Here is an 18919-nt window from a genome sequence, read left to right on the forward strand (position 1 = left end):
GGCCTCATGCTGCGGTGCTGCCCCTAGTGCGGGTGTGCTTCAGCCCTAATGAATAGAATCAGAAGAAGCTCCAGTCCTGGCCGTTCAACCCTTTGATTGCCACAGTCGAGTGACTGCGACATGATCAATAAGGCATTCCCCCTTCCTATCAGGTGACAGTGATGCGATAAGGTAAAGAAGAGGACCGGCACTCGCAAATGGAATTTTCACTGCTGTGGTTTATTCAGTCACTCTTAAAGACATAGTGATGCGATAAGGGTCTTGAGAACCCCTGAGCAGTCAGGCCTGGGGACCTAGAAAGGACCCCAGTCAGTATATGGGGACCTAGAAAGGACCCCGGGTCTGGCTGTATATGAAGCCTGCTAAGGCCAATTTCGCACAAGCGTATTTAGTCCGTTTACTACACTGTTTGACGGTAGTATTTCCTGGTCTTGACGCTGGTCCTGTGACATTAGGGTTCATACACACAAACATATTTTTATTTTCTTGTCCATTCCGTTTTTTTTTTTCCTGGCCCGTATGCGGAAGCATTTATTTCAATGTGTCCCCCAAAAAAAGGAAATGTGCATTCCGTTTCCGTATGTCTGCAAGTCCGTTCCGCAAAAAAGATAGAACATGTCCTATTCTTGTCCGTTTTGTTGACAAGGATAGGCATTGTTAGAATGGATCAAAAACAAAAAAAAACGGATGCAGTGCGGATACATGTTTTGGGAATACATACGGTCGTGTGTGTGAGCCCTTGTAATGATTTACAATGCTGTGTGCTCCAGCTCGTTCTCGGATTTAATGAATTGCACTCGTATGATGGGGTCAGTACAATTCAGGACAGCCGAGTTGGGCAGGAACATTTAGCATTATAAATCTGGTATAATGCCGTCCAGCAGTGAGTTTGTGTCACCGGAGCAGCAGTGTTCATGCTGTAAGAAGACCACGCTAGATGTGATGTCTAGCGCTGTCAATCAACGGGGGGGTGGCGGGTTTGTTGTGAGGACATGGGGTGTAGCTGTAGTGGTGCCTGAAGCGCTTCATCCCGCACCTTGGTGCTCCAAATAACTCATTTGCATACTGATAAAAGAGCAACTAACTCAACGACGCTGTAAGCTATAGATTAAAGAAATAATATTGCTTTAATTAGCATGATCAACCCTTCCAGGCAACATGCCTGGTTTACTAGGTCATGATGACAGAGCCTCTTTAAGAAAATTAATTTAAAAATAAAATGTTGCCAAAAAAGAGTTACTGGTAAATACATTTTGCTGCATAAAATAAAAATTATAAAAAAAAAACAACTACTGTGTACACTTACTTTGGTCCCCGCACCTCTGTACTAAATTGAAGCATTTAACAGGTTCTTTAGTGTAACACATGCATAAGGTATACTCTTAATAAAAACAAACTGTGAAGCAAAAAAAAAATATATTATAAAATACTCAGTAATTTATATGCATAGTATAAAAACAGTGTAAAAATACATATATTTACAATTTCAACTGCATACAGCTACGGCAAGTGAAAAAATGAAAAGTTACGGCGGCCTAAATGCAGCATGGCGAAACCTCAAAAGTGGAGCTGGTCATTAAGGGGTTAAATGTTTATTACTTTTTTTTTTTCCCTTTCTTTTTTTCATTTTGCTTGTTACGTAATTGAAGCCCTATTTCTATTGAAAGCGCTGGCTCTGATTCCAGATGGACTGTTCGGTGCGGAGCCCTTATTACAGGCCGCTCATGTGACGCACAATGTATGCATTGTCCTATACAAGTGGGGCAGGGATGAAAGCGCTCTCCAAGCCTCTCCAGCTCCTTTCTGATGTCTCCTCCTTGGCTCCCGTCTGTCTAGAGCCTCTGTTGGGCGCAGGGTTTTCCTCCCGACCCTCTTGAAGCCTGTATTTGAAGTTCCGCCCTTCCTCTCCACTGACATTTCCTAAAGATTGCTGTCAGATAAAAGCCCTTATAATGAAGCTGCGCCTTGGACCCAGTTGGAAATAACAGTAGAAAAGTGGTGCGACGAGGGTTAATTCATTGTACTCGCTAATCTCTCCCTATACATCTACATACGGGAAGATTAGCGCCATTATTTTCCTCCCTGCGCCTGCTCTTGCCGAGTTCTCTTTCATTAGTGGATGGTAATTAAGCAGCTACAAATCATGAATGGTGAAAGTGATTCCAGGATGCTGTTGCCATTTAAATCACCGGCTCTCTGACATTTTGCTTGAATAGAATTCCAGACCTGCAGTGCAGACTGACACGCAACATCACTGTGTTTATTATCCCAATACTGTGACATCACTGTGTTTATTATCCCTGTACTATGACATCACTGTGTTTATTATCCCTGTACTGTGACATCACTGTGTTTATTATCGCTGTACTGTGACATCACTGTGTTTATTATCGCTGTACTGTGACATCACTGTGTTTATTATCCCTGTACTGTGACATCACTGTGTTTATTATCCTTGTACTGTGACATCACTGTGTTTATTATCTCTGTACTGTGACATCACTGTGTTTATTATCTCTGTACTGTGACATCACTGTGTTTATTATCCCTGTACTGTGACATCACTGTGTTTATTGTCCCTGTACTGTTACAGCACTGTGTTTATTATCCCTGTACTGTGACATCACTGTGTGCTTTATCCCTGTACTGTGACATCACTGTGTTTATTATCCCTGTACTGTGACATCACTCTGTTTATTATCTCTGTACTGTGACATCACTCTGTTTATTATCTCTGTACTGTGACATCCCTGAGTTTATTATTACTGTACTGTGACATCACTGTGTTTATTATCTCTGTACTGTGACATCATTGTGTTTCTTATCCCTGTACTGTGACATCACTGTGTTTTATTATCCCTGTACTGTGACATCACTGTGTTTATTATCCATGTACTGTGACATCACTGTGTTTATTATCCATGTACTGTGACATCACTGTGTTTATTATCCCTGTACTGTGACATCACTGTGTTTATTATCCCTGTACTGTGACATCACTGTGTTTATTGTCTCTGTACTGTGACATCACAGTGTTTATTATCTCTGTACTGTGACATCACTGTGTTTATTATCTCTGTGCTGTGACATCACAGTGTTTATTATCCCTGTACTGTGACATCACAGTGTTTATTATCCCTGTACTGTGACATCACTGTGTTTATTATCCCTATACTGTGACATCACTGTGTTTATTATCCTTGTACTGTGACATCTCTGTATTTATTATCCCTGTACTGTGACATCACTTTTTTTTTATTATCTCTGTACTGTGACATCACTGTGTTTATTATCTCCGTACTATGACATCACTGTGTTTATTATCTCCGTACTATGACATCACTGTGTGCATTATTCCTGTACATCAGTTAAAGTAAACCAAAGACTTCATTTGAACTTGCTTCTGCAGGTGCTCATGGTCGGAGTAGAGCCCTATTTCAGATTTTACTGTGGCTTCCCATGGTTACTTGTTATGTACCTAGATAACCAGTAGTGGCCGCCATCACTATCCCTACCGGGGTGAACAACTCAGCGGCATGGTGTATCTCCCTCCTGGGATGCATATTCCTTTCTAGTAATGCAATGAGATGATGCTCACAGCGTCAGACATTGGTCAAGCCCTCATAACCGCAAAAAAAACTGCAGCACTCCGACTTTTCCAGCAAAATAATCACAATTCATCAATGAGATGCCAGGTTTGAATCCTGGCTCCGTCTTCCATGAGAAAGAATCTGATAGGATTTGAAGAGTTGCATCTGATGAATTGAAACTGCTGCTTTGCTGGAAAAGTCAGAGTGCTGCAATTTTTCTGCTGTTATCTCCCTATTGGGGAGTCACCCAGCGTTTTATAGACGGTAAATGGCATATTAACCTGCACTGGTAAATGGTAAGACAGTCATAGAGAAACACTCATGTAACAGACCTAAGACCAGAGGTATAACATGACGCTCCCGCCCCTCAATGCTGCAACCTCATTCAGTTTAAGGGCTGCAGTGCTACACAGCGATCTTTGGTTGTGCAACGAGTTTCACGCCATTTTCACTGTTAAGCCCCAGCCTCCATCTGTACCAGTGCCCCATGTATAATACTGGTGTCTTAACTTGTAGTACCTGGGTGTGACTGCTACCTCTGCATCCCCTATAGCCATGCTCCTGCCTAAGCCCTCATGCACACGACCCTCTCCATATTGCGGTCTGCAAACCGTGGATCAGCAAAATACAGATACATACTGTGTGCAATCTCACTCCCATCCTAGAATTGACTATGCTCGTCCGCAATATGATGGACATATTCTATAATTAACAGAACGGACATACGGATGTGGTCAGCACAGGGATGAAATTAGCTCAGTCAGTGAAAAAAGGCGATAAGACAATCTTCAGATACATAAATGAAAAAAGGAAACTAAAACATTACCAAAGAATTACCAAATTAAAAACAAAAGACGGAAGGTATATGGAAGAAGATAAAGAACCAGCTGACTGCCTCAATGAATATTTCTGTTCAGTTTTTACAAAGGAAAATGAAGGAGAAGGACCTCAGTTAGGAAAGAAGACTAATGAATCTTTTTATGCATGTGTCTTTACAGAGGAAGAGGTTCTAAGTCAGCTGTCTAAAACTAATACAAATAAGTCACAGGGGCCTGATGGGATACACCCAAAGCTATTAAAAGAGCTCAGCGGCGAACTAGCAAAACCATTAACAGATTTATTTAACTAATCACTGGCAACAGGAGTCGTCGCAGAAGATTGGGCACAACATTTGCTAATTTCCATTCACAAGAAAGGTAGTAGGGAGGAATCAGGCAACTATAGGCCAGTAAGCCTGACATCAATAGTGGGGAAAGTAATGGAAACCATACTTAAGGAGAGGATTGTGGAACATCTAAAATCCCATGGATTGAAAGATGAAAAACAGCATGGGTTTACTTCAGGGAGATCATGTCAAACTAATCTTATTGATTTTTTTTGATTGGGTGACTAAAATAATAGATGGTGGAGGTGCAGTAGACATCGCATATCTAGACTTTAGTAAGGCTTTTGATACTGTCCCACATAGAAGGCTTATCAATAAATTGCAGTCTTTGTGCTTGGACTCCCATATTGTTGAATGGATTAGGCAGTGGCTGAGGGACAGGCAACAGAGGGTTGTAGTCAATGGAATATATTCAGACCATGGTCTTGTTACCAGTGGGGTACCTCAGGGATCTGTTCTGGGACCCATATTGTTTAATATCTTTATCAGCGAAATTGCAGAAGGCCTCTATGGTAAGGTGTGTCTTTTTGCTGATGACACAAAGATTTGTAACAGGGTTGATGTTCCTGGAGGGATACACCAAATGGAAAAGGATTTAGGAAAACTAGAGGAATGGTCAAAAATCTGGCAACTAAAATTTAATGTTGATAAGTGCAAGATAATTTACCTGGGGAGTAAAAACCCAAGAGCAGAATATACAATCAGTGATACAGTCCTAACCTCAGTATCTGAGGAAAGGGATTTAGGGATCATTATTTCAGAAGACTTAAAGGTAGGCAGACAATGTCATAGAGCAGCAGGAAATGCTAGCAGAAGGCTTGGGTGTATAGGGAGAGGCATTACTAGTAGAAAGAGGGAGGTGCTCATGCCGCTCTACAGAGCACTAGTGAGACCTCATTTGGAGTATTGTGCTCAGTACTGGAAACCATATCTCCAGAAAGGTATTGATACTTTGGAGAGAGTTCACACAGAAGAGTTACTAAACCGGTACATGGATTGCAGGATAAAAGTGGATGCATGGAATAGCCTTCCTGCAGAAGTGGTAGCTGCAAATACAGTAAAGGAGTTTAAGCATGCATGGGATAGGCATAAAGCCATCCTTCATATAAGATAGAGCCAGGGGCTATTCATAGTATTTAGTATATTGGGCAGACTAGATGGGCCAAATGGTTCTTATCGGCCGACACATTCTATGTTTCTGTGACGTCCATGTGCTGTCCGTTTTTTTATTTTTATTTTTTCCCTTTTCCCAGACCCACAGAAATCAATGGGTCCATGTGATATATGCAAAAATGCAGATTGGACAGGGATGAAAAATACGGTTGTGTGCATGAGCCCTAACACCTGGATCCCTTGTTTTTCTGCTGAGGTCACCGTAGGGTTCTGCAATGATTGAAGGCTGGGTCTCCACATTCAGGTTTTTAGATGCAGTTTTTGAAGCCAAAACCAAGAATGGATCATATTTGGCGGACACGTATAGGGTAAAGACTGAGGCCCAGACTTATGTGTGTGTACCAAAAATCTGCATAAGGTACATAATGTTCCATCTATATAAGTGACTCTTCAGTAGCCATCTGTAACCCCTGCAGAGACAGTAGTAGGTATAGTGAATACTGCTGATGTCTAGGGTTGCACCAGGTATCAAACTTTCGGGATACCCAGATCGATACTGTGCCGCGGCCGCGGCCGCCTCTGCCAGCAATGAAAAGATTAAGGGGAGGGGCTATGAAGCTGCCGCTGGCCACCAACTAATATAATACTGGGGAGGGCGGGGGGCCAGTGACCACTGTGCCACCGATGAATATAATTAACCCCTAAATACAAATGTACGCGGCAGGTGCCAGCTGAATCAAACAGCCATAACCCGGTCTCAATGACAGGGTTTGGCGATCACAACACTTGTGGGGTTAATTGACGGGGTTCGGCGGGATCCCTGCGACCGCGTATATTTTTATTTACAGGTTAATTATATTCATTAGTGTCACAGCCCACCCCCCCCCTCCTCAGTATTATATGCATTGGTGACGCAGCGGCTACAGGGCCCCCACCCTAAGTATTTTCATTGGTGGCAGTGGCAGCTTCCGATCGGAGCCCCAGCAGTGAAATCGTGGGGCTCCGATCGGTTACCATGGCAGCCAGTACGCTGCTGAAGCCATCCAAGGCTGCCATGGTAAGCTCCCTGCTGCTGTGTGCACAAAGCCCAGGGCAGCAGGGAGAGTGTAAAACCCTATTCACCCTAATAGAGCTCTATCAGGGTGAATAGGACAAGGGTTCCAGTCCCCTAAGGGGGCTAATAGTTATTAACTAAAAAAAAAATTATAATAATAAGTTTAAATCACCCCTTTTCCCAATTTTACATATAAAAATAATTAAAAAAATTAAACATATTAGGTATCGCCGTGTCTGAAAAAGTCCAAACTATTAAAATATCTTTGAAAAAAACACCTCCTATGCTGTGAACGCCATTCTATTATGGGCCGGACGTTCCATAAAATGCAAAATGCACACGGCTTATTTGGTGTTTTATTTTTCTTTCGCGTGGTATCAAGTATCACAATACTTTTCTATGGTATCGAAATCAAATCAAAATTTCCACAGACAGATATGTGCCCTGCCTCTGTGCATTAATCCTACAGCACAGACAGCTTCTGTATGAGAAGGGATAGCTCATCTGCTGCATTAAGCCTACAGCACAGCACAGACAGCTCCTGTATAAGAAGGGAAAGCTCAGCTGCTGCATTACCCGTACAGCACAGCCCAGACAGGTCCTGTATGAGAAGAGAGAGCTCAGCTGCTGCATTATCCCTACAGCACAGGCAGCTGCTGTATAAAAAGAGTAAGCTTATCTGCTGCATTACCCCTACAGCACAGTCCATACAGCTCCTGTATGAGAAGGGAAAGCTCATCTGCTGCATTACCCCTACAGCACAGTCCATACAGCTCCTGTATAAGAAGGGAAAGCTCAGCTGCTGCATTACCCCTACAGCATAGCCCAGACAGGTCCTGTATGAGAAGTGAAATCTCATCTGCTGCATTACCCCTACAGCACAGTCCAGACAGCTCCTGTATGAGAAGAGAGAGCTCAGCTGCTGCATTACCCCTATTGCACAGTCCATACAGCTCCTGTAAGAGGAGAAAACGCATCTGCTGCATTACCCCTACTGCACAGTCCATACAGGTCCTGTATGAGAAGGGAAAGCTCAGCTGCTCATTACTCCTACTGCACAGTCCATACAGCTCCTGTATGAGAGTAGAAATCTCAGCTGCTGCATTACTCCTACAGCACAGGCAGCTGCTGTATCAGAAGAGAAAGCTTATCTGCTGCATTACCCCTACAGCACAGCCCAGACTGCTCCTGTATGAGAAAGGAAAGTTCATCTGCTGCATTAACCCTACAACTTAGTCCTGACAGCTCCTGTATGAGAAGGGAAAGTTGAGCTGCTGCATTAACTCTACAGCACAGGCAGACAGCTCCTGTATGAGAAGGGAAAGCTCAGCTTCTGTATTACCACTATAGCCAAGCCTGCATCCCAGGAGGATCTTGCCCCGACCAACTCCACCAGGGATGGACTGGGACAATAAAGTGGCCCTGGACTTCAGCCAGACCGGCCCACTTTATTTTTCCCAAACACACTAAAAAAAAAACATAAGTAAAAACATTCCACTGTAAGTATAAGTATGTTTCCATCTCCTCTGTCATCTACTATCTCATGCGTTATGTCTTCTCCTCTCTCTAATCCTCTGTCTTTTTTCAGAACTTCTCTCTCTTGTCTACACTCATGTTCCTGCTCATCTCCTCTATCGTCTTCACATTCATCGCCTGCCTCATGCTCCCTCTCCTCTCCACTCTCCTCTATTGTGGACCCAGCCTGAGAATAGACATATAGTAAGTCACAACTGTAGGCTAAATATGTTCCATAAAGTCCACAAATCTGTATGTGGTTTAAGAAGGAATAAATAATAATGTCTGACTTACCATAGCAGTCAGGCCCGCACTGCTCTCAGCTTTTGCGGACGTTCCAGCAAATAATGCATCTAATTTTACACATTTAGTGGCATCTGCCTCAAGTGCTTGCCTTTTTTTGTCTCTTAACTTCTCGGCTCCTCCCTTACGTTTAGTCTTGTGTTTTAACATGTTTGTTGTTGCAAGTCACACCTAATGGCAATAGGTAACACTTGTTGTTAACCTTACTTGCTGACGCTGTGGTGGTGGCACTGAATTATCGCTGTACTCGTACACTTTCTCGTTCCTCCTCGGCGGCGCTGGCTCCGCCTCCTCTTGTTGCTTGAACGGGCTCGGCTCCTCCCATACTCCTCCTCTCCTCCCGCATACGGCCGTGAGCGTGACCCCTGAGATACCTCACGTCGCTGGGAGGTGATCAGGGCCGCTCTAAACATAGGAGGAGGCGGAGCCGGAGGGAAGTGGCAGGCCAGCGCAGCTTGATGGACGCCGGTCATTGGCTGACGGCGCCGCCGACGCCAGCCGCCAGGTAAATGAATCAAAATCACACAGAAAATGACAGTGATTGACAGCCGGCCCATAATTCGATCGGCCCACCGGTATTCTCCCGGTACTCCCGATGGCCAGTCCATCGCTGAACTCCACTACCATCAAAGCTTTTGAAGGCTGCAGTCCCGAGCAGGACAATCATAAGTGCACCAACATTAGTGTGCCAACGTTTCTGCAACCGGGCCCCAACGTTCGGTTTGGGTTAATTGCTAGACAGTAGGGTATAGCAAGCTGAATGCTAGGAGTAGATAGCTGGGAAGTGCATACTATCTTTATCTTCCAAAGGAGAGTGTGTGTAAACACCATCACTGCTTACTGTTATAGATAGTCCACCCCCTTCACCTGGGGTTTTCCTTATACAATTGTAATCTGTATTGTTCTTTTATTACATTATCTTTATGTCTTTAACCATTGTTCACCCTTTCCCAAATAAATCTGATCAGTTAACTCCTTCCTGGGGTGTGTACTGAGCTGGGCACATAAGAACCACCATACATGCTGGAGCTGTGGCAGAGGAAGGAGAAGTGCATCATGGGTTCGGTTGGATACAGCAACAGGAAGTGCTACATACAGGATGGAAATGTAGTGCCCTGGAGCAGGGGTACTTTGAAGTCTGGACATTTGCCTATTTCCCCTATGCAAAGTTATACACTTCTTACTTTATTTCACTTAAAAGGGTTAACTTACATTGACTTCTATTGTTTAATACTGTGTAGCTGCATTTTATATGTCTATGGCTATATATGTAGAATAGCGGCTCACCCACCGATTATGCTGGATAAGGTGCATTATCTATATGACTTCACCCCGTCACAGTATAATAAATTGATTTATATAATAGACAGGCACACTTCATCTGGAATAACCCAGAGACCACAATATTCTCAAGTTATTTATTAGATATTCCCCTTAACAGAAATAACATAAAGCAGAAAAAAATATCCCAAAAAATGATAAAAGATGATATCCTAACACATAGAATCTAAAATCAATTTAAAATATATCTATACATAATAACCAACAATGATATCATTTCATTCCTAGATATCCCTTTCTCCATCCATATCCAACATGGATGTGTACATAGGCCTCAGTATTTGTTATCAATTATATGTAACACTGAAGCATATGTTTCCATATAGGATACGGCTATTGGATATACAGTATATGGTTATAAGGCACTCGTAATTGTTATATGTTATCACACACTATTTTCTACTACCAAAATCCACTAATTAGATTCTAAATTGTCCGTATTTATACACTTCTGATATCTAATGGTCCTCTTTCTATAAGTATTTATATACAGTGAGGAATAGAAGTATTTAAACACCCTGCGAGTTCTCCCATTAGAAATCATGGAGGGGTCTGAAATTCACATTGTAGGTGCATTCCCACTCTGAGAGACAGAATAAATAAAAATAAAAAAATAGGAAATCACATTGTATGATTTTTAAAGAATGTATTTGTCTTGCACTGCTGAACATAAGTATTTGAACCTGAGAAAACCAGTGTTAATATTTGGTCCAGAAGCCTTTGTTTGCAATTCCAGAGGTCAAACGTTTCCTGTAGTTCTTGACCAGGTTTGCACACACGGCAGCAGGGATTTTGGCCTACTCCTCCACACAGATCTCCTCTAGATCTGTCAGGTTTCGGGGCTGTCGCTGAGCAACACAGAGTTTCAAGATGTTCTATTGGATTTAGGTCTGGAGACTGGCTAGGCCACTCCAGAACCTTGATATGCTTCTTAGGCTCCATTCACACGTCCGTTATAACACTCAGTTTCCGTTCCGTTTTAAATCGGAACGTTTTTTCGGATCCATTAATTTCAATTGCCTCAGCAAAAATGCGGACACCAATCATAGTGCTGTCCGAATCACTGAATCCGTTCCGTTTTCCTATTTTCGAGTATGCGGATCCTGAAAAAAAATTAAGCTTGTCCTACTTTCTGTCAGTTTTTCTGGTCCGTTGTCCATTCAGGTCAATGGATCCGCATAAAAGCGGATGACATGCACAAAACCATCTGAATGTCATCAGTTTTTTAACTGATCAGTTGACAGGAAACAAAAAAAAAATAATTAAGTCCAGCCCTCATTGCCTGTGGTGAGAGAAGTTCAGGTCATCTTCTGCTCTCCTGCAAAATGGCATATGAAGTGGACCGATTGATCACTATGATCCAGGAACGGCCCTCTCTATGGCATACCAGACAAGAGGCCTACCAAAATAGGTCGCTAAAGGACCCGTGTTGGGAGGAAATTGCCCATGAACTTTTGCCATCCTCCTGGGACTCAGGCAACTTAGCCAAGAGGGAAAAAATAAGGGCTCTTTCACACCTGCGTTATTGTCTTCCGGCATAGAGTTCCGTCGTCGGGGCTCTATACCGGAAGAATCCTGATCAGGATTATCCTAATGCATTCTGAATGGAGAGTAATCCGTTCAGGATGCATCAGGATGTCTTCAGTTCCGGTACGGAACGTTTGTTGGCCGGAGAAAATACCGCAGCATGCTGCGCTTTTTGCTCCGGCCAAAAATCCGGAACACTTGCCGCAAGGCCGGATCCGGAATTAATGCCCATTGGAAGGCATTGATCCGGATCCGGCCTTAAGCTAAACGTCGTTTCGGCGCATTGCCGGAGCCGACATTTAGCTTTTTCAGAGTGGTTACCATGGCTGCCGGGACGCTAAAGTCCTGACAGCCATGGTAAGTGTAGCGGGGAGCGGGGGAGCAGTGTACTTACCGTCCGTGCGGCTCCCCGGGCGCTCCAGAGTGACGTCAGGGCGCCCCAAGCGCATGGATCACGTGATCCATGTGATCACGTGATCCATGCGCATGGGGCGCTCTGACGTCATTCTGGAGCGCCCGGGGAGCCGCACGGACTGTAAGTATACCGCTCCCCCGCTCCCCGCTCCTACTATGGCAACCAGGACTTTAATAGCGTCCTGGGTGCCATAGTAACACTGAAAGCATTTGGAAGACGGTTCCGTCTTCAAATGCTTTCAGTACACTTGCGTTTTTCCGGATCCGGAGTGTAATTCCGGCAAGTGGAGTACACGCCGGATCCGGACAACGCAAGTGTGAAAGAGGCCTAAGTGAGTAAATATATTATAATATGTGTAATTTTACTTTTCCATCTGTCCTAGAGCAGTATACTGTACATGCTTGTCATTTTTTTGTGCTAATTAGAAAATTGCAGCTTCCAGACATGTGGTTCACTGCATTTATCAGAGATTTCTTACACAGCTCCTACTACACCAAAAGCACAATAAAATGGCACCTGTTATAGAAGATGTCCTCTGGTTTCACCACTTTTTTTTTTTTGGTCCCCTAGCAACATCTATTCCTCCTCCTCTTTTTTCTTTTGGAATAAAAAAAATAAAAACGGAAACACGGAACGGATTCGGAAGCACTTTAGTAAAAAAACGGAAGGTCGTACTGAAAAACGGATCCGCCAAAAAAAGGAACGTTTAACTGGAAAGGTAAAAATACTGACGTGTGAATGAAGCCTTATTGTGAGATTTTGAGCAACAACCTCCTTCCCTCAGTCAGAGGCATTGAAGATGGGTCGTGGCTGGGTCTTCCAACATGACAACGACCCGAAGCACACAGCCAGGATAACCAAGGAGTGGCTCTGTACAGTGCAGTCGTCCTGTCCCCTTCACAGAAAAGCACCCCCAAAGCATGATGTTACCCCCCCCCCCCCCCCCCATGCTTCACAGTAGGGATGGTGTTCTTGGGATGCAACTCATCCTGCTTTTTTCTGCAAACACGACAAATGAAGTTTAGACCAAAAAGTTCTACTTTGGTCTCATCTGACCACATGACTTTCTCCCATGTCTCCTCTGGATCATCCAGATGGTCATTGGCAAACTTCAGACGGGCCTGGACATGTGATGACTTGAGCAGGGGAACCTTCCGTGCAATGCATGATTTGAAACCATGACGGCGTAGTGTTCTACCGACAGTGACCTTTAACCCCTTAGGGACATAGCCTTATTTCACCTTAAGGACTTGGCCATTTTTTGCAAATCTGACCAGTGTCACTTTAAGTGCTGATAACTTTAAAACACTTTGACTTGTCCAGGCCATTCTGAGATAGTTTTTTCGTCACATATTGTACTTTATGACACTGGTAAAATGAAGTAAAAAAAATTATTATTTTTGCATAAAAAAACCTAATTTACCCAAAATTTGGAAAAATTAGCAAATTTCAAAGTTTCAGTTTCTCTACTTCTGTAATACATAGTAATACCCCCAAAAATTGTGATGACTTTACATTCCCCATATGTCTACTTCATGTTTGAATTATTTTGGGAATGATATTTTATTTTTTGGGGATGTTACAAGGCTTAGAAGTTTAGAAGCAAATCTTGAAATTTTTCAGAAATTTACAAAAACCCAATTTTTAGGGACCACTACAGGTCTGAAGTCACTTTGCGAGGCTTACATAATAGAAACCACCCAAAAATAACCCCATCTAAGAAACTACATCCCTCAAGGTTTTTGGAGGGCTGATTTTTATGGACCGGTTTATTTACACTGTGTCCTGTTTCAACCCCCCTGATGCACCCCTGGAGTAGAAACTCCCTATAAGTGACCCCATCTAAGAAACTACACCCCTCAAAGTATTCAAAACTGATTTTACATACGTCGTTAACCCTTTAGGTGTTGCACAAGAGTTATTGGCAAATGGGGATGAAATTTGAAAATTTAATTTTTTTGCCTAATTTTCCATTTTAACCCATTTTTTCCACTAACAAGGCAAGGGTTAACAGCCAAACAAGAGTGTATCTTTATTGCCCTGACTCTGCCGTTTACAGAAACACTCAATATGTGGCCGTAAACTACTGTACGGCCACACAGCGGGGCGTAGAGTGAAAGGTGCGCCGTTTGGTTTTTGGAAGGCTGATTTTTATGGACCGGTTTATTTACACCATGTCCCATTTGAAGCCCCCTGATGCACCCCTAGAGTAGAAACTCCCTAAAAGTGACCCCATCTAAGAAAGTACACCCCTCAAGGTATTCAAAACTGATTTTGCATACGTCGTTAACCCTTTAGGTGTTGCTCAAGAGTTATTGGCCTAAATGGGGATGAAATTTGAAAATGTCATTTTTTTGCCTAATTTTCCATTTTAACCCATTTTTTCCACTAACAAAGCAAGGGTTAACAGCCAAACAAGACTGTATCTTTTGGTAACACTATAGTGGATAGCTCACTACCTCTCCAGACAGGAACTGGTGCTCTAGCCTAGAAACTGATCACCCAATCAGTAAAGTGGATAATGAAATAAGATAATATAAGGCTGGCACTCAAATATGTGGTTCATATGAAAAGTGGCAATTTATTAAAACACTTATATTAAAATCAGCATATACTTCAAGATAAAAGGAGATACACTACAATACAATAATTTACAATAGAAAAAAAAGAGTAAAGAATGAATAAAGAAAAAGAGTAAGAAGAAACCGCAGGATAAACGTACACGGGTAGTGCCGTCTCTTGCAGAGATGTCCCTTAATTGTGTCAAGATAGATGTGTGTCTCTCTGTTATATTATCCACAGGGAGATTCTTTGGAGCAGTCACTCTATTGTGTGTGGTCGTGTCTTCCTTAAAGTATTCCCTTCATTCAAGGCAATCGATTGTCCTGATATCGGCACTATGGCCGTATAACAGTAAAGTCCCAGAGAGAAGATATAGTACTCCAGCTGATATTAGTATAGGGATATTAGGACAAGGCTACAGGTGGCGAGTGAGGCATAAACGTAAATCTTACCCATATAGATTGGGGTCGGTGGTTAGAGGGTCCCTCTTTCAAGCCACTACTCACCACACTGCGCCGCCGTCTTCTTTCGCTGTTTGGCGTCCTCGTTCGAGACTTCCGTACCACGTGGTGGTTGTCTCGCGGGAATAGCCTGTTTGATCCGTTCAATCCTATTTCTCCTTTGGGGTATTTTCAAATCGAAAGTCAATGGAGCGCTCAAGCGTTTAGAAGGTTTGCAAACTTTCGTAGTTAATCCGGATCTTTCTTTATGGGGGTGAACTACGCCAGACGCGTTTCGGGGACGTCTCTCCCCTTCCTCAGTGGGCGATGTTAAAAGCTGAGAACTTTGCCAATATCTTCCAGTCAGGAACATATCGGAGCCCCTCATGCACCACGTCACGGTGTCTCAGCACGCATGGGGTCCTACCACTAACCTGCCCGTGGTGTGTGAACAGGGTCTGAACAATGCAATGAACAGAGCCCCTAGTGTTCTGCAGTTAGGGACCAGTGCTTGTAGGGGCAGACTGATGTCTGCATGAGTGACCAAAAGAAGAGGCTGAGATGGGGATGCTGAGCCACAGACTATGGCTATGTGACCAAGAAGCCACCTACTGAGCTACAGACCGTGGTCCTTTGACCAGGATACCAGCCTTCTGAGAGAGAGGTTGAGGGACAGCTGGCTCAGGACTTTCTTCAGCATCAAACCCTTCTTTTGCCAGGGAGGAAACTGGAGAAGCCAGCCGTATGCCTCGCCTGTAAATTCGTCCAGTAAAGAAGCACACTGACTCTCCATTGGGTTGCACCACGCCTTACCGTCCCTTCCGGAGAGCAGCAACAGGTGGTGCATGCACCACTTTTTTGTGGTGCGGACTGTCCTATGCGGATCGCAGACCCCATTCGCCCCTCATTGCAGACCGCCATTTGCACGGCCCTAGCCAGCATACGTTTGTGTGCATGAGCTCTAAGGACCATAGCAAAAACCACAGCATCACAAATCTTCTTTCAGTCCTGACAGGTGGCTGTTACTTGCACCCATAGCAAAAAGCCCATCACCTGAGCAGGAGGAAAGAAACAGCTCCTCTGGCGCCACCTACAGGCACCTGTGCTGTCAGTCACTTGCCCGTTCCCACATGGCAGATTTGCTGCAGACATTTCTGCGTCTGAAATATCCGCTCCATACAGCTGAACGCGTTTGCTTCTGCAGTAACCGGATGGATTTCAGCAGAAATTTCAACAACCAATCTGCCGTGTGCGTGAAGTCACCCTCGTGAGCAGAGGCTGCAGTTCTGATGGGTTGTGTGAGATGCTGCCATTTGCCCATTCCGGGTGATCCTACATAATCCCAAAGGATGATGTGATTAATCGCCTCATTCCTGCATTAATGGACGCTTAAAGGGGCTTTCCGGGATTTTTATACTGATGACCTATCCTCAGCATAGGTCATCATCAGTACCTGATCAGCGGGGGTCCGACACCCAGGAACCCCGCCGATCAGTAGCCGGTGCTTGCAGTAGTGATGTGGCCTTCTCCAGCTTTCCCTAGGCTGAGTGATGACACAGTCATCGGTCACATGACCTAGGCGCAGCTCCGCCCCCTAGAAGTGAATGGGGCTGAGCGCGATACCAAGCGCGGCCACTATACAACGTACGGCGCTGTGCTCGGTGAGCGCGGAGAAGGACGTGGCGCTCACAGGAGCTCCGGTGCCTTCTCAGACAGCTGATTAGCGGGGGGGGTCCCAAGTGTTGGACCCCCCCACTGATCAGATACAGGTCATCGGTATAAAAATCTTTAACCCCTTATGGTACAGCCACACAGTCAGGTTTCCTTTTGCAGTTTTAAAAGCTAAGATCAGGAGTGGATCTTCTCAAAGGAGAGAAAGTATAAAGGACAGATAAAACGTCTCTTTTTGAAATTCTCTCCTGGTTTTTGCTTCCAAAAGTGCATCAGAAAACCTGACCACGTGGTCATACCCTTAGGGCTCATGCACACAGCCTTTGCACGCATTGGGGACCGCGATTTGCGTTCCCCAAAGCACAGGCAACAACCGTGTGGCTGTCGCAGACGGATCCAGACCCCTTCAAGTTGAATAGAAAAAATAAAAATAGAACAAGTTGTGGTTCTGCGCCTCAGTTCTGCACCACACCTTCCGCATTGTGGACCCATTCAAGTGAATGGGTTCGCATCTGTGATACAGCGCAAAAACGGCTGGTGCCCGCACATTGCACACCCGCTGTTTGCGAGCCGCAATACAGGCACAGCCTGGCAATGGCCTTAAAAGATTTTCCACTGGACTCTGTTATCGGGCACTGGCCAAGTGCTCCCCGCATCATGGATGCGGACCTATTCACTTGAATGGGTCCTCAATCCGGAGCTGCGGTGCGGTCCCCACTGCATGAGGCCTAAGACTGGCGTGGTGTGGAGCAGGTAAGTGGGAATCTTCTTCTTCCGGGGGCACTGTGATTAGTAACAGGCTGAAGTGCCCCCTTCGTGCAGTGAATGCATCATTGATAGTGTTGTTATGAATATGGCCTCCGTCCTACTGTAAAGTGTACGGCCTCCGTAGAGGTCTTCCCGAAGTCTCAGCCACTTCGTCTCGCCTCTATCACTCGTCACTTTGTTTATTCGTGTCAATGACTAAATACTGAGCCGAAGTGGTCTTCGTGCCTCATTAACGAAGTCGAGTTCAACTGCGGTGGTCGTAACCTACGACAACAAGATGTAAACACCGTTATGGAAAAATAATAAACATTTGCGGAAGGAGATGACATTTATAATTACAAGAATAGGGAATCTGGTATAAGGAACGCGACGAATGCGACTTCACAAGATGGGGTGACCCCTTTAAAAAAAGGTTGTACCGGATTAGAGAAAAAATATGGCTGCTTTCATCCAAAAACAGCGCCACCGGGGTCTGCATTGGGTTGCGTCTAATGGGGGTTGGACTATTTAGCCACAGCCTTTTATAGACACCTACAAAGGCCACTTTCATTTTTTCTGAGCCTGTGACCCGCAGCCCAGGTAGAAGTCCCCTAGAATGAAATGAACAGAGCTTTATGGGGACAATACGGCTACGGCTGATACTGTGGCTTTGGACGTGCTATACATGGACCAGTCCTCACTTCAAAAAGCATTGCACCTAATACTTTGCTGCAGTCATCTAGCTTTGATAACTGGAGCCGATCTAGGACAAAATGGCGTCGCCCTTCGCCGCAGACACTTCAGTCCGCGAACGCTATGCAAGCATGTTCAACTAGTGCTCGGCAGTAAACCCGCCTACCGGTCACCTTAGTCCAATCAGCGATCGTGTTAGATCCTCGGCTTCCCTAGTTTCAGACGTGAGAATCCCTGGGATTGGCGGAGAGTTTGTACACAGAGCACTGGCTGTCAGGACCATGCAGATGTCGCCTTCGCGGCTTCCGGGACTTTAGTTGTGCTCTGCCCCGTTATATCCCGCCGTAGTTTGGATGGTGAAGCCGGAGGGGATGGCGGGGAGCTGGGCTGCCCATGGAGGAGCACTAGCAGGCAAGTCCCGGGGCGCGGGTGCGAATATTTATGCCGTGTGTGTTAATGGCCGTAGACCGTGGTGACAATGCGGCTGGAGCTGTGTGTTTCAGTGACATTCCTCTAATCCGTCATGATGCTGAAGGCAGGTGCCGCATTATCAGACGGCCACGGGTTAAGGGATTGTTCACACTTGGTTTTGTGCTTGTGTGTTACCTGTCAGTGAATGGAACCATAGAAGATGCATTCACACTTCTTTTTCAGGACTTTTTGCTTTTTCTTCCCAGTTTGTTGACCTCCAGGAGAACGGCGCGTTCATGATTTTCCGTAAAAAGATGCCGGGAACCGTCCCTTTAAGAGAAGATATCGCGTTATTTGATTACAGTCCATCTG

General features: G+C 44.6%; 1 protein-coding gene across 1 annotated transcript in view; it reads left to right on the plus strand.

Moving 5' to 3' along the window:
* Nucleotides 1-18408: 18408 nt before the first annotated feature.
* Nucleotides 18409-18919, plus strand: part of ZFAT (zinc finger and AT-hook domain containing) — a 182627-nt gene continuing 182116 nt past the window's right edge. The window contains exon 1 of the mRNA XM_040431869.1: nucleotides 18409-18547. The gene's annotated coding sequence lies outside the window, so the exon portion shown is untranslated. The remainder of the gene's footprint in view (nucleotides 18548-18919) is intronic.

This window comes from Bufo bufo, chromosome 5 (assembly GCF_905171765.1).
Source record: "Bufo bufo chromosome 5, aBufBuf1.1, whole genome shotgun sequence".
Classification (NCBI taxonomy): domain Eukaryota; kingdom Metazoa; phylum Chordata; class Amphibia; order Anura; family Bufonidae; genus Bufo; species Bufo bufo.